Here is a 15,658-nt window from a genome sequence, read left to right as displayed (position 1 = left end):
AGGCTTCCCTGGCGTGGTGGGTCATAGGTTCAATGGTGGAATTAGAAAAATTCTTCTTCCCAATGGTTTGGAAGGTACTCATGATAAACACCAGCCTGTTGGGCTGGGGAGGAGTCCTAGATACCCTCTCGGCTGGTTACAGGAGGAAGCTCTGCTCTGGATCAAAGTTCTGGAACTCGGGGTGATTTAGCTATCTCTTTAACTTGTCTGTGAGGTCATCCGTCCAGAATTGAGTTGGATAATGCCATGGCAGTGGTTTACATCAACCTTCAGGAAGGCACCAGAAGTCACGCAGCTCAAAGAAAATAGGATCTGATTCTGGCTTAGGCAGAACTTCATGTTCCAGCCCTTACACACCTTGCACATCCCATGCATGGAAAACTGGCAGACGGATTTCCTCAATCATCAACATCTGAACTTTGGAGAATGGTCTTATCACCCAGAGGTGTTTCCAGATGTCTGTCATTGGTAGGGGATGCTGGGCGTGGGCCTCCTGGCTTCTGGGTTCAACAACAAACTGAACATATTTATTTTTAGATTCAAGGATTCTTTCATCTTTGTGGTGGATGCTTTGGTGACTCCATCAGATCAATTCAACCTGATCTGTGCTATTCTGTCTTTGAAACACCTAATCTACATGATCAAGATGGAGGGCATTATGGTGATTCTCATTACACTGACCTGGATCATAGAGAAAAGGACAGGGTCTAGCAGGTTCAGTTATCTTATATCTATCTTATGCTCTTAAGCTAGGAAAGATTACCATCACATTTTTAAAGCGTATTTCTCTTCATGCAAAATAAGGAATTTCCATCCCAGAAAGTTCTTCATGGGATAAATTATGTCTTTTCTCCATTCTGGTCTGAGCCAGCGTACCATCAACGGTCAAATCTCAGCCTTACAGTTCTTCCATAGACCACTTGCCTCTCATTCTTTAGGGAAAGCTTTTGAACACTTTGTCACTCACATTATTCCTCCTGTATATTTCCTAGTGACTGGGAGATCTCAGCCCAGTTCTGTCAGCTCTACAATGACTGTCCTTTGAACCTATGTGGAATTTTCCTCTGTCAATCCTTACTTGCAAGGTTGCCTTTTTCGTTGTCATCACTTCTGCAAGGCGAGTTTCTGAGCTGGCAGTCTTAACCTGTAAAGAACCCTTTCATGTGCTACACAAGCACAAGGTTGTTTTGAGGTCCAGGACCTCTTTTCTACCCACCTTAACGAGCATCTCTCTGTCCTGCTCTTAACATACTAAGGAGTTTTTTCATCCATTGTCTGGAAGTGGTATGCTCTGTTCGAGTTTATTTCTAGGCTACAGCTCCTTTTCGACAATCTTACTGTTTTCACTGTTCTCACATTTTTGCATGTCCCCATATGGGAAAGCCTGTGTCTCGTTCCACTATCGCTAGGTGGATTCATCAGCGCATCATTCAAGCTTATGACCTCAAGGGCAAAGTTTTGACTTTCTGGTCAAGTGCACTCCACTAAATTGATTTAGGGCTTCATGTGCTTTTCTATATCAGGTATCTGTTTCTCATACTTGCAAGGCTGACACATGATCCTCTGTTCACACATTCATTAAGCTTTACCAGGTGGGTGTTCAGGTACAGCTTCGGACGTAAGAATTCTCTGTATAGCCCCCTCTGTCTTACCAGTTGGGTTATCCTGGGCCTGTTAGCTTTATGTTTGCTATGTTGCCCGATCCTTATTGGGCTGCTTTTGTACATTCCAGAATACCTGAATTACTTTTTTCTATTTACTTTAATGTACAATTAATACTATTTTGTACATACTTAGGCCCCTTTCACACATGCAGACCATTCAGGTCCACCTGTCAGTTTTTTAGGCAGACCTGTACCTCCATACAGTTCTCTGGAGCAACGGATGTCAGCATTGACATGTCCGCTGACATCCGCTCCACTAAATTCAGATGGATGGAAACCCTATTTTCCATCCGTCTGGCGGATCGGATGTAAGACAGGCGGATCCGTTTTCATCCAATTCCCCATAGCGGAGAGCGGAGAGCGAAGATCTGACAGGTCCATCTCTCCACAGTGAGCAGAGATGGACCTGTCATCCACCGGCTCAGCAGGGATCAACGGAGCGATCCCCGCTGAGCAAACGGAGTCAGTCAAAAACAGACATTATGTGTGAAAAAGCCCTTAATCTGGTTAAAAAGATACACTAGTCCAGGGGTGCCCAACTATTTGAAGAGCGAAGGCCACTTAAGCAACTTAGTAACCAGTCATGGGCCACAATGAGCAAAGCAGCCAGATGACAGGCCTGTGTCCACTCTGCATATGCAGAAGCAGACATGGACACAGCCCACTCTACTCTATGGGCCCTTCGATGCGATCCACCCAGGTGGAAGGGGATGGCTCCCCTTCTGTTCACAAGTCTGTTTACATCTGCTGCTCCTTAGATCCTTAGAGGTGAATGAGGGTCCAATTGGGTTGGACAGATTGTGTGAAAGGGGCCTAAGGCTGCTTTCACACTGATTTACCCACACCGCGGGTGCAGCGCAGTGCACCTGTGGCTTTCCTGCAGGTTAGCTGCACTTTGCCATAGACTTCTATTACATCCTGCAGGTGTGGTGGACTTTCAGAAAGCACATTAAACTCGTAGTTGATAACAGAGGTCCATGGCTCAGTGTAGGTAACCCGCAGGTGCACTGCAGTGCACTGTACCTGCGGATCAGTTTGAAAGCAGCCCAGTAACCACTGCAGAACAGATATGCCCATACATACACTCTGATTTTAGTAATAAACTTACCTTTAATAACAACAGTCTTCCATTCAGGTATCGCCCGCTGTTACTGTCCCAGGCGGAGTGCATTCGGCATCACTCCACCTGTGACAGGAGCTGACTCTGTACAGGAAGCATCGACTTATGCGGCTCTGCTCTGCAGACAATTGCTTCCACTACCGCCGGCTTCATTCACAACACTGATGCTCTGAGATGGCGGGTTGGTAACCCACGTTCTGGGCTTGCCCACCCCCCCATCCCATAGCAGGAGGTCGCAAGACACATTAGAGGGCTCCGTGGGCCACATGTGGTGCCCAGGCCACTGGTTGGGCACCCCTGCACTAGTCCATCCAGTTCAACCAACAAACAATTTTACGTACCTTAAAATCCCTTTCTTGGAGTACATTCTGGGATGCAGACCCCTCCCCTCTGTTCTTATGAACCACTCCTACTATTTTTTGCCTACGAAACTAAAGTATGCTGGTTGTGGGAGGGGTTATACTGGGCTTTCCTTCCAGATGTGTTTTGCTAATGTCCAATCTCCTACGGGCAGCAACATAGGCTAAAGTACCTGAATTACTTCATCCCAGGTCCCATAATCTACTTAAAGAAAAGGATTTTATGTCAGTAATCCAATTTTTGATTTAATTTTCTTTCCATGTAAATGAGTATTCAAAGTGAACACAACTTCACCATGTTCACTAAACTTAGTAAATATTCTCTACTGCTTTGATAAATCATCCCCATTGTCCCCAGCTTGAAAAAAAATGAAAAATACTGTAAATACCCTGAATAAGTCATCATACATTTTTACTTAGATGTATTTCCAACAAATACATGGGGACAATATGACATTAGATGTCCCCTGGCTTGCAGCATTTTTTGGGTATCAATGTGGATGGTGAATTCCTCTAGTTGGAAATAAAAGAAGTGTGCCGCAGTGAGTGTGTTGATTTTATGTATCATAGCTGAGGGTGACAGGCTGTTGTCTGCAGGGTAAATACCTATGAGTGTGTGTTTGTGAGTCAGCGTCATGCGGGAACATGCTGGCTGAACGTATGTGGGGGATTTAGGGAAAGCAGCCTTACAGCAATGCACACTGACCAAATTACACATGTCCTAATTCTTGTTTGTGTTCTTGTTATGAATCTAAGTTACAGTGTCTGCTATTTACTGTTGTCCAGGTTCTCCTACAATATTAGGTGGACAAAATTACATTTGCATATACCTTTAAGGCCAACTCCACCCAAACTGATATTTTGCTTTCTTGCAGTTTGCAAGTTGAATCACATGCTGGCTTCTTAAATTATGTAGGGACTTCAGAGGGGAGACCTCTCCACCATTTCCTACTCCCACCTAACTGACAGTAATTATATTGATTCTACAAAAATTTTAATAACATCAGGTCACAAAAGAGGGGTACTTGTGTTATGTCCTTGTGAGAGGAGGTAGAACCACCAACAGCAACAAAAAAATCTCCACAATGGAGCCTCTAAGATATGCAAGATCATAAGGAAAAGCAATTGTCAAGGCACAATAAAATACAAACCTGCAACTTTGTAATACCTGCACACTTTCCCATGTTTTATCCCTTTAAATACCCTGCAAGTACAGAAAAATACCTGTTGGTCTGCTAGAAATGGACTTAAAGCGGAGTTCCACCCAAAAATGGAACTTCCGCTTTAAGTGTTGGTGACCTCCCTGACATGCCACATTTGGCATGTCATTCTTTTTTGGGGGGGGGGCGGGTACCCTGTTTTTACAGGCACCCAGCTCCCACTTCCTCCCCTGGCGCCGCGGTGCCAGAAGGAAGATCACCTCTTCCCTCTCCCTCCCTGCAATCTTCTGGGAGATGTCATAGGTCCCAGAAGATTGACCGGCCAATCACAGCGCGCAGCGCGGCTCGCGCATGCGCAGCGCGCGCCCGGCTGTGAAGCCATAGCCAGGCGCCCACAGTTAGAATGCTGGCACCGCGGAGAGAAGGGGGAGAGGAGCGGGGATTCATGCGCCCGCATCGCTGGACCGTGGGACAGGTGAGTGTCTGATTATTAAAAGCCAGCAGCTACACTTTTTGTAGCTGCTGACTTTTAAATGGGTGGAACTTCGGTTTTATTACTAAGCCCTGTTTTTTGCTGACAAAAAGAGCATTTTTGTGGATGAGTGTCATCCGATCAGCCAGGTGTCTTTTGCTAAACTACTTACCGCTCCCCCTTTCAGATTTCTACAACATAACAGCTAATCATTCTATAGTCCAAGATAAGAACGAATTATTTGATCCCCTGCAGATTTTGCAAGTTTCCCACTTACATAGAAATGAAAGGTCTATACTTTTTATCATAGGTGTATTTTAAATGATAGAGAATTTAAATTTAAATTAAGAGATAGATATACAGCACCAAAGCATAACGTTTTCACCTCCTTGCTTGACTGTTCTTAGGGTCATAGTCATCATTTTCTTCCTCCAAACACAGTGGAGTTAATGCCAAAGAGCTCAATTTTGGTCTCATCTGACCACAGCACTTTCTCCCAATCCTTCTCTGAATCATTTAGATGTTCATTGACAAACTTCAGATGGGCCTGCACATCCATCACTATAGTCAAGCATGGAGGTGGGAACATTATGCTTTGGGGCTGTTTCTCTGCTAAAGGTACAGGCCTGACTTTGCCGCTTTGAGGGGCCAATGAATGGGGCCATGTATTGTAAAATCTTGGATGAGAACCTTCTTCTCTCAGCCAGAACACCGAAGATGGGTCGTGGATGGGTCTTCCAGCATGACAGTGACCCAAAACATACCACCAAGTCAACAAAGGAGTGGCTCAAGAAGAAGCACATTAACCGCTTCAGCCCTGGAAGATTTTACCCCCTCCCTGACCTGAGCACTTTTTGCGATTCGGCACTGCATCGATTTAACTGACAATTGCATGGACGTGCTACGTTGCACCCAAACAAAATTGACGTCTTTTTTTCCCACAGATAGAGCTTTCTTTTGGTGGTATTTGATCACCTCTTCGTTTTTTATTCCTTGCGCTATAAACAAAAAAAGAGCGACAATTTTGAAAAAAAACGCAATATTTTTAAATTTTTGCTGCAATACATATACCCCAGAATATATAAAAACACAATTTTTTTCCTCAGTTTAAGCCGATATGTATTCTTCTACATATTTTTGGTTAAAAAAATCGCAATAAGCGTATATTGATTGGTTTGAGCAAAAGTTATAGCGTCTACAAAATAGGGGATAGTTTTATGGCATTTTTATTATAATTTTTTTTTAATAGTAATGGCAGCGATCTGCAATTTTTATCATGACTGCGACATTATGGCGGACACATTGGACACTTTTGACACTATTTTGGGACCATTGTCATTTATACAGCGATCAGTGCTATAAAAATGCACTGATTACTGTGTAAATGACACTGACAGGGAAGGGGTTAACCACTAGGGGGCGATGAAGGGGTTAAGTGTGTCCTAGGGAGTGATTCTAACTGTGGGGGGGATGGACTTCCACTAACATGACAGCGATCACTGCTCTCGATGAGAGGGAGCAGTGATCTCTGTCATGACACAAGGCAGAACGGGGAAATGCCTTGTTTACATAGGCACTTCCCCATTCTGCGGCTCCATGACACGATCGCCGGGAGACCGGCGGACATCGAGTCCACTGGTCCCGAAGGCACGGTCAGACTGTACGCAGTGGGTGCGCGTGCCTGCTATCCCTACCTCTTAAAGGGGACATACAGGTATGCCCATTTGTCCACCGCTGCCATTGTGCCGATGTATATCGGCGTGCAGCGGTCGGCAAGTGGTTAAGGTCATGGAGTGGCCTAGCCAGTCTCCAGATCTTAATCCTATAGAAAATGTATAGAGGTAGCTGAAACTTCAGGTTGCCAAGTGACAGCCAAGAAACCTTAAAGTGATTGTAAAGCTTTGTGTTAAAAAAAAAAAGAAGTCATACTTATCTCCACTGTGCAGTTCATTTTGCACAGTGTGGCCCCGAACCTCCCCTTCTGGGGTCACCCGGTGGCGCTGGTAGCTCCTCTCCATATCAAATAACTCCTTAGGAAAAGCACTCTCCCAGGGGGTTACCTTGCGGGCGTGCTTGCGAGTCCAGCATTTGTGTCCATAGACGCAGAATGTCGGACTCAGCCCTGCCCCCCTGGCGCTGCATCATCGGATTTGATTGACAGCAGTGGGAGCCATTGGCTGCGCTGCTATCAATCTATCCAATCTAGAGCCGAGAACCCTGGGCAGAGGAAGAGCGTGTCTCCGCTGTGGGAATTACAGGGCTCAGGTGAGTAAAAGGGGGGGCTGGGGGCCCGGTCCCTAGAAGGATGCATTAAGGTGAAAAAACACAAGGGTTTACAAAAAGAGGGACTTAAGGCCTCTTGAGGCCAAGGGACTTTAGGGGTGCTCAATAGACGAATGAAAAGTTTACAAAGTAAAACATAAATATTTTATTAATAAATCTTCTAAAAAAAGACATGAAGCAACACACTAATTAAATGTTTACAGAAAAATTATAATGAGGATAAGATACAGAGCTTAATACCACTTTCTCGACATGTTTCGCTTTCTAAAGCTTCTTCAGGAGATATAATGTGGCATCTGATCAACTATAAAATAAAAAATAGGCAATAAATACTCATGTCTAAAGGTATACATAGCAACCATATTCAATTTGTTTGATATACATCAATTCAATATATTTAGGTGTAAGCAATTACAGGGCATAAATGTCAAAGCATGATATGTGAACAAAGTTACAAAAAAAATTGACAATGCATTTGAAAATAATAATACTAATATACATACACAAATAATAATATTAAAAAAAAAGGAACAAACCAAACCACCTTACCAGTGTTGTAAAAAGTAGGAAATGTCTGTAGATGTAAATTTGAAACTCAAAATTATGCACAATGCACGGTGCCTTCCAGCCCTGACCCCCTAGCAAGGTATGCAGAGAGGGGCAAAAAGAGTCTCTATGTGTAGAATTGATGAGTCTCTCTAAGAAGAGAAAAAGTCAAATATAATGGTGTCAACCAAAAGAAAGATAAACATTGCAAAAGGTTTTAACAGTAAACCAAGGCGGCAATTGGAAATACCTAATTAAGTAAGCAGAATCAATTGTGTTTCAAAATCGCATCCAGTGGATGATTAAAAACAAATAGCCTCTTAGTGAAGGGTTCTTCGCAAAGAAACAGGAAGTGAGCGCTGCTCAGCAGGATGTTGAAATGACCCCAAACCGATCCTGCGGGTCAAGCAGCATGAACAAGCACTGTGCTTCCCATAACTGGGAACCTACTAAATTCAAAGAATCGACAGTCAAAAAATGATAGTACTAGATTGGGACAGATGTAAATCTAACTACAGATCCATGACTAGAAAGGAGCTGAAGACTTACTTGAAAAAACAAGTGGCAGAAGGAAATACCAAGATGGTCCGCCAAGGGTGACCGCAGCGTTCCCTGCCTCACATCAGAGGGGAAAGACAGAGGGTGGCAGGGAAAACCCTGCTTTATACCCTCTCCGGCGTGACGGCGTCTGACTCGCCGTCACGCCGCTTACAGAAACAGAGGACCGCGCATGCGCATGCATCTGGGCGGCAAAATGGCGGCAAAGTGGTATTAAGCTCTGTATCTTATCCTCATTATAATTTTTCTGTAAACATTTAATTAGTGTGTTGCTTCATGTCTTTTTTAGAAGATTTATTAATAAAATATTTATGTTTTGCTTTGTAAACTTTTCATTCATCTGTTAAAGCGGGGTTCCACCCACATTTTGAACATTATCTCTATGCATTCTCTTCCTTGCCTAGATGCTGACATGCTGTGTAAAAAAATGTAAATCGCCGTAATTACCTTTTTTTTTTCTAATCTTCTTAGCACTTCCTGGTTTTCCTCCCATGGGAGTAGGCGTGTTTCTAGCCTCTCCCAGACCTCCCACAGTCCCCTGGGAGCTAGTCTCAGTGCAACAGCGTCATCACAACATCTCGGTGAATGCTGGGAGCACAGCATTCACCGCATCCAGGAAATACATGCTTGTGGGCTTCAAATGCCCACAATGAAGATGGAAACCGCCTTCAGTGAATTTTATAAGTTATTCTTTACAACGAAATCAGACACAGGCAGACTTATTACACAGAACATGTGAGTAGATAATCATGAGAAGAAAAGTTTGTGAATGAACTCCAAAAAAAAAAAAACGATAGATAGGTGGACCCCCGCTTTAAGCACCCCTAAAGTCCCTTGGCCTCCAGAGGCCTTAAGTTCCTCTTTTTGCAATTTTCATTCTTGGGATGTGGTGTTCCTGTTTGACTCCTCCCCTCCATTTCTATGGTACAAGGGTTTACAAGTCTACAACCCATTTAAGGATTTAGAGAAGATCTGTAAAGGAGAGTGGACCAAAATCCCTCCTGAGATGTGTGCAGACCCGGTCACTAACTACAAGAATCGTCTTACCTCTGTGCTTGCCAAAAAGGGTTTCTCCATCAAGTACTGAGTCATGTTTTGCTTGGGGAACAAATACTTATTTTACTCACTGAACTGCAACTCAATTTATAACATTTGTATCATGTGTTTTTTCTGCATTCTTGGTTGATATTCTGTCTCGTTTAAAATACACCTATGATTAAAAAAAAATAATATACCCTTTTTTTCTTTGTAAGTGGGAAAACGTACAAAATCTGCAGGGGATCAAATAATTATTGTCCCCACTGTAGGAGGGCTCTTCGGGTAACACAGGAAGTCTGCACAGAAAACAGGACAACTCTAAATTTCTGACTAAATCAACAGTTTTTTGCACTTACCAAAATGCTTCCTATGGTATATTTAACAGACCAAAGGGGATCAAACAAGATCATTTTTAGGGTTTACTTACACTTTAACTTAATCAACTTAGTAAATATAGAAGCCTCAAGTGTGGCGCCCCAACATGTCCAGATGGCTACGCAATAGCTTTGTTTTTGTACATTTTTTTATAATTTATTAGGTCTGTTACTGATTAAAGTTTTCGTGTTCGATTAATCAATTTTTGTAAGCGATTAATCGACTAATTTCGATTAATTATAACGCACATACAGATCCAACTACTTTTAGCTGATGTCATGCGTAGCTCCTCCCCCGCATGCGTTACGCTCAATCAGAACTTCCTCAGCGGGGCGGGGCTACGGCGTCACCCTACAGTCTATTTAAATAGCACCGCTGTGCATCAGGTGGACCAATGGAGAGCCAGAGACATCCATCACCTGCTGAGACAGCAAAGTGTCAGCTCTTTGGAAAAAAAGTGCCCTCATCATAAATGTTTCTTGATTGCTGGATAACCAATTAATGTCAGTTCATCGTCAAACTGACTTACAGCCAGGGAAGCCCTCAGATATATTGATTTTCATAGCCAAATCCGGGATTTACATAGATGTTTATCTAAATACTTTGACCAGTGAGATCAATCATGATTTCACGGACATCGACGTCACCGGACTCCTCCCCCCTTGCCTTCATTAGCAGACGGAGGCACTTGGGGAAGGGGGGAGGAGTCCGGTGACGTCGATGTCCGTGACGTCACCGGATCTCCGATGGAACTCCCTGAAGACCCGGAAGCTGGCGGAGAGGTGAGTACCGATCAAAAGAATTTTGATCGATCAAAAAGATGAACGATTAATCGAGGAATTCATCTTTAATTTTTCCAGCCCTATAATTTATCATTTAGCTATTTGGAATTGTTTATAAAATATTAAAATAAAAGAATAGAGAACTCACCATGAAAAGCATTCTAATGCCGCGTACACACGATAGGATTTTCCGACGGAAAATGATTGATAGGAGCTTGTTGTCGGAAATTCCGACCGTGTGTAGGCTCCATCAGACATTTTCCTATCGGAATTTCTGTCACACAAAATTTGAGAGCTGGTTCTCAAATTTTCCGACAACAAAATCCGTTGTCGGAAATTCCGATCGTGTGTACACAATTCCGACGCACAAAGTTCCACGCATGCTCGGAATCAAGCAGAAGTGCCGCACTGGCTATTGAACTTCATTTTTCTCGGCTAGTCGTACGTGTTGTACGTCACCGCGTTCTTGACGTTCGGAATTTCCGACCAACTTTTGTGTGACCGTGTGTATGCAAGACACACAGAAATCGGAATCGGAGATCGGAAATCCTATCGTGTGTACAGGGCATTAGAATGCATTTTATGGTGAGTTCTCTCTTCTCCTTCACTGACTGAATGTGACAAAGGAGAAGGAAAAAGTAGCATGGACAACATTCTGAACGACAGTTTGGTTAAGTGTTTAACACACACACACACTAACAGCAAATTGAATCCAGAGAATTGAATGTACATATGTTTGAGCATGGTAATTATTAGAGGGATGTTCTTTTTTTTCACAGCAATATCTTTATTCATTTTAAAGAATGCAATAACAGTCATAATGAATACCCATGCAGAGATTGTATCACAGACAGTTGCATTGTATTGAAGGACTAATGTGTATGTATTGTATGATAACCAGTCGTGAGAGCATAACTGGTGCCCCATTACATGAGTCCCTTAAGGGGTTTTAAACAATCAGTTTAAAAAATGTTTAAAAAATGAAATACAGCAGCATACTTTGCAATACTATGTTTGATGTTTAACTTCTGTTTTCACCTCTGTGCAATTTCACTTTGAAATCCCTTAATCCTCTGTTCCCATTTTTAGGATGATTATGTTGCCTTGCAAGGTTCCCTCAAGCCCTGCCATTGCCACCCCTAGGAGCATGCTCCCTCCCAGCATTGCAGGCTTTAATGTCAGCTAGTACTGACAGCTGCTGGGCAAGCAGAAATCTGTACAGGGGGCAATAATCTCTATTGGGGGAGTGATCTGTGCTTGGAGAGGAAATCTGTACTAGAGCAATCTCTACTGGGGGAGTGATCTGTACTTGGAGAGGAAATCTGTACTCTGGGAAGATCTGTATTGGGGGTAAGAGTTTCGTATTGGAGGGAAGATCTGTATTAGGAGGAAGAGCTATATTTGGGAGAGGAGATCTGTACTGGAGGGAGAGATCCCTATCGAGGGGGGGTCTGTACTGGGGGGCAGAGATCTATACTGGGAGGGGAGATCTGTACTGGGAGGGGAGATCTGTACTGGGGGGAGATCTGTACTGGGAGGGGAGGTCTGTACTGGGGGGAGATCTATACTGGATGGAGGGAGATCTTTAGTTAGGGAAACTCTGCACTTGGGAGAAGATACGTACTGGGGGTAAAAGTTCTGTATAAGGAAAGATTTGTATTAGTTAGAGGAGAGAGATCTGTAATGGGTAGGGAGAGATCTGTACTGGGAGGAGAAATCTGTACTTGGCAGAGGGATTTGAGCTGGTGGTTAAACAGGTCTGTACTACAGGGTGGAGAGATCTGTACTACTGGGAAATCTGTAGAGGGAAGAGATCTGTACCGGGGGGAGAAATCTGTACTGGGGAGAGAGACTTGTACTGCAGGGAGAGCTCTGTACTGGGAGGAAAGATCTGTATGGGGAGGAGAGACCTGTACTGGGGAGAGATCTGTACTGGGGGAAGAGATCTGTACTGGGGAGAGATCTGTACTGGGGGAAGAGATCTGTACTGGGGAGAGATCTGTACGGGGGGAGAGATCTGTACGGGGGGAGAGATCTGTACGGGGGGAAGAGATCTGTACTGAGGAGGAGAGATCTGTTTTGGGGGAAAGCAATTTGTACTCTGGAAAGAGATCTGTACTGTAAACAGGGGAATCAGTACGAGTAGTGAGTAGGCTTAAAGAGGTAGTAAACTGTAAAAAAAAAAAAAAAAAAAGCATGACCAAGCAGTTGCCAGTTAAAGTAGTGCAGTGCTGAATGGCAAAAAATCCCCTGGTGATGAAGGGGATAAAACCATCCGGTGGTCAAGTGGTTAAAATGATCAACTTTTATGTATTCATGCAAAACATTTATCCCAAAAGGATGCTGTTACTGCTTATAAAGTGTGAGCTGGGGTTCGGGTTCAATTTGTTAGTGGTTCTAAATCTGCTAATACACTTAACACTCCCCTTCCCCCAGACTGACAATGCTGTTGTCTGCTGTGCCTCCTCTACTCATTCCTCCAGAGTTGTTTCTCACAAATACAGGAGTGTGTGTTACTGGTTTAGATCACCAGGTGAAAACAGAGGGGGAAAAAGCCGGGGAAAAAAAACGAATGCAGCCACCACATCTAAGGATTGGCAGGCTGCAATATATTACATTTTGGGTTTAATACTGCTTTAATGTGAATGTGAAAATTATTTTAATAGAATGATGAACTAGTAGTTTTTATATGATTAAGAACATTTTAAAATGTAATGATGGATTTACTTTAAGGAGTAGAACTACCCCGAGGGGTACACATGTCACTAGATTAGACACGGTTGTGCAGAGTGACACAAGTTAATTTGACTTCTTTCTGCAGGTATTGCATGAGAACAGATGTGTTTGCATTTTGCTGGTTCCTGTATTACCTTCCAGCACTCTAGGCTACCTTGCATACAGGTAAAGGTTTACTGATAGTCACAACCACGTCAAGCCACTCTGCCATTATTAATAAAAAAAAAGTTCTGCCTGCAAACAAAGCATTTAAAGTGATTGTAAAGGTTTGGTTTTATTTTTCTTTAAATAACAAACATGTTATACTTACCTGCTCTGTGCAAGGGTTTCGCACAGAGCGGCCCCGATCCTCCTTTTCTGGAGTCCCCCGGAGGTGCTCCTGGCCTTCTTTATTGAGTGCCCCTACCGTGTGCCTCTTTCCATGGGGGCACCCATGCAGGCAAGCTCCGAGTTCTGCTGCTGCATCCATTGACACAGACAGCAGGACTCGGGCCCCGCCCCCGGCTCCTGCGTTACTGGATTTGCTTGATAGCTCCCGCTGCTATCAATCTATACAATGAGGACCCGAGACAGAGGCTGGAACTGCTGCGCTCGTGCTCGTCACTGGAGCGATCAGGTTCAGGTGAGAAAAAGGGGAGGTCTGGGGGGCAGCTGAGGCACAGAAGGTTTTTCACCTTAATGCATATAATGCATTAAGGTGAAAAAACATGAGACTTTACAACTCCTTTAACTATACTACAGTCAGGTCCATAAATATTGGGACATCGACACAATTATAATCTTTTTGGCTCTATACACCACCACACTGGATTTGAAATGAAACGAACAAAATGTGCTTTAACTGAAGACTTTCAGCTTTAATTCAAGGGTATTTACATCCAAATCAGGTGAACGGTGTAGGAATTACAACAGTTTGTATATGTGCCTCCCACTTTTTAAGGGACCAAAAGTAATGGGACAGATTAACAATCATCCATCACACTTTCACTTTTTAATACTTGGTTGCAAATCCTTTGCAGTCAATTACAGCCTGAAGTCTGGAACGCATAGACATCACCAGACGCTGGGTTTCATCCCTGGTGATGCTCTGCCAGGCCTCTACTGCAACTGTCTTCAGTTCCTGCTTGTTCTTGGGGCATTTTTCCTTCAGTTTTGTCTTCAGCAAGTGAAATGCATGCTCAATCGGATTCAGGTCAGGTGATTGACTTGGTCATTGCATAACATTCCACTTCTTTCCCTTAAAAAACTCTTTGGTTGCTTTCGCAGTATGCTTCAGGTCATTGTCCATCTGTATTGTGAAGCGCCGTCCAATGAGTTCTGAAACATTTTGCTGAATATGAGCAGATAATATTGCCCAAAACACTTCAGAATTCATCCTGCTGCTTTTACCAGCAGTCACATCATCAATAAATACAAGAGAACTAGTTCCATTGGCGGCCATACATGCCCACACCATGACACTACCACCACTATGCTTTACTGATGAGGTGCTTTGGATGCTTTGGATCATGAGCAGTTCCTTTCCTTCTCCATACTCTTCTCTTCCCATCACTCTGGTATAAATTGATCTTGGTCTCATCTGTCCATAGGATGCTGTTCCAGAACTGTGAAGTCTTTTTTAGATGTTGTTTGGCAAACTCTAATCTGGCCTTCCTGTTTTGAGGCTCACCAATGCTTTACATCTTGTGGTGAACCCTCTGTATTCACTCTGGTGAAGTCTTCTCTTGATTGTTGATTTTGACACACATACACCTACCTACTGGAGAGTGTTGTTGATCTGGTCAACTGTTGTGAAGGGTGTTTTCTTCACCAGGGAAAGAATTCTTCGGTCATCCACCACAGTTGTTTTCCGTGGTCTTCCGGGTCTTTTGGTGTTGCTGAGCTCACCGGTGCATTCTTTCTTTTTAAGGATGTTCCAAACAGTTGATTTGGCCACACCTAATGTTTTTCATATCTCTCTGATAGGTTTGTTTTGTTTTTTCAGCCTAATGATGGCTTGCTTCACTGATAGTGACAGCTCTTTGGATCTCATATTGAGAGTTGACAGCAACAGACTCCAAATGCAAATAGCAGACTTGAAATGAACTCTGGACCTTTTATCTGCTCCTTGTAAATGGGATAAAGAGGGAATAACACACACCTGGCCATGGAACAGCTGAGCAGCCACTTGTCCCATTACTTTTGGTCCCTTAAAAAGTGGGAGGCACGTATACAAACTGTTGTAATTCCTACACCGTTCACCTGATATGGATGTAAATACCCTCAAATTAAAGCTGAAAGTCTGCAGTTAAAGCACATCTTGATTGTTTCATTTCAAATCCATTGTGGTGGTGTATAGAGCCAAAAAGATTAGAATTCTGTCGATGTCCCAATATTTATGGACCTGACTGTATACTATACTAATATACTTACACATCCCACTGACTGCACTACCTATTTACAATCTCTAAAGAGCCAAGCTTGCTGAAGAAACTTGGATTTAACAATTTTAGGCATGTTGGACGCCTGCTCCCGCTCTGTGCTTTGTGATTTTTCTTGATAAGCCTGTACATTACTACAGAACAA

At 43.3% G+C, this 15,658-nt stretch overlaps 1 protein-coding gene across 1 annotated transcript in view; it reads left to right on the top strand.

Moving 5' to 3' along the window:
* Nucleotides 1–15,658, top strand: part of HTRA4 (HtrA serine peptidase 4) — a 120,852-nt gene that overhangs the window by 12,880 nt on the left and 92,314 nt on the right. The window lies entirely within an intron of this gene.

The sequence above is a fragment of the Aquarana catesbeiana genome, linkage group LG03 (genome assembly GCF_042186555.1).
Source record: "Aquarana catesbeiana isolate 2022-GZ linkage group LG03, ASM4218655v1, whole genome shotgun sequence".
Taxonomy (NCBI): domain Eukaryota; kingdom Metazoa; phylum Chordata; class Amphibia; order Anura; family Ranidae; genus Aquarana; species Aquarana catesbeiana.
This window is presented reverse-complemented; position numbering and strand designations above follow the sequence as displayed.